Source organism: Penaeus monodon, chromosome 25 (assembly GCF_015228065.2).
Source record: "Penaeus monodon isolate SGIC_2016 chromosome 25, NSTDA_Pmon_1, whole genome shotgun sequence".
NCBI lineage: Eukaryota > Metazoa > Arthropoda > Malacostraca > Decapoda > Penaeidae > Penaeus > Penaeus monodon.
Genome location: NC_051410.1, coordinates 14,104,394 through 14,105,494, shown reverse-complemented (window position 1 = coordinate 14,105,494; position 1,101 = coordinate 14,104,394). Strand labels below are relative to the sequence as shown.

Genomic DNA, 1,101 nt, shown 5'->3' with positions numbered 1-1,101 from the left:
CTTTTAACCCCTATCATCAAAATGAAGTAAACGCACTTAAAAATAGCTACATACACAAGAAAGCAATTTAAAAACTATAAAGGACAGTGCCATATGCCGAACACGGGAGGGGACGCCATAAAACAAGCTACGTCCGTCACGACTGAGGTGCCCTTATCTCTGTAATTAGGCAAAACCAGTGACTTCATTGACCAAAATAGCCCACAGCCACGCTCTGTCCTCCTCTAGCCCTCCAGTCCTCTCATTCCTCTCCCTCATGCACGTGCCAGACACCTTTACGTACCTTGGATACGTGCGCTAACTCCGCCTGCCCGAGAGAAACACCGCGGTTCCCTAACTCCGCACTCCGGTGACATCACTGCTTCCACTCCAAACACACCCCCCGCTCCTTCTAAGTCTCGCCTCCTGCGCCTCACCTCCTTGTCCCCTGAGATTCATCTTCGCAGTCCAGCAACATCTTATCCGGTTATCTCCACCCATGGGACAAGTGCTCGTTCCCCTGTCTTATCGGGTCCTGACCTGTGCCCTCTCACCTGGCGTAAAATTTGGGGATCTCTTGGATTTTGGCTCGACCATGTGCAACCGTGTAATGGCTCACGCTGTCTTCGTCATCTGTTCCTAATTTGTCCTTCCCCTTTCTGCTTCTCTTTCACACATTCTCATTAATTCTCTATTATTTTTTCTCATCTTTGCGTTCTTCTTCGATCCTTCGATAAAATACATCACATCGTATCTAATGACTCGCAATAGCCATACACTACATTGCGGTGTATATCAATGAAAAAAAAATGTAGTTAGACGTCAAACAGAGTACATTATGCATAAATATCACCACTTGGGGGAGCATCAGATAAGGAAGCGAAGGACTAAAACATAATGAGCGATAAAAGATCGTATAGGGCGATGCGTGATAGGAGATTCGCAAGTGCATTTGATTGTTATCTCTCGACAATATTTATTAACATCTATACGAGACAGAATGTCACAACATCTGATATATAAGAATACACATGGCAACACATAAAACATTAGTGTCCGATTACTAACAGTTGTGAGGTACTTTGTAGTAGTGGGTGATCGCCGCTCATAATATGAACATGG

General features: G+C 44.9%; 1 protein-coding gene across 1 annotated transcript in view; it reads right to left on the bottom strand.

Annotated features, from left to right (window-relative positions):
* LOC119589322 (homeobox protein homothorax-like) overlaps positions 1–343 on the bottom strand; it is a 211,183-nt gene extending 210,840 nt beyond the window's left edge. The window contains exon 1 of the mRNA XM_037937943.1: positions 284–343. The gene's annotated coding sequence lies outside the window, so the exon portion shown is untranslated. The remainder of the gene's footprint in view (positions 1–283) is intronic.
* Between the last annotated feature and the right edge of the window lie 758 nt (positions 344–1,101).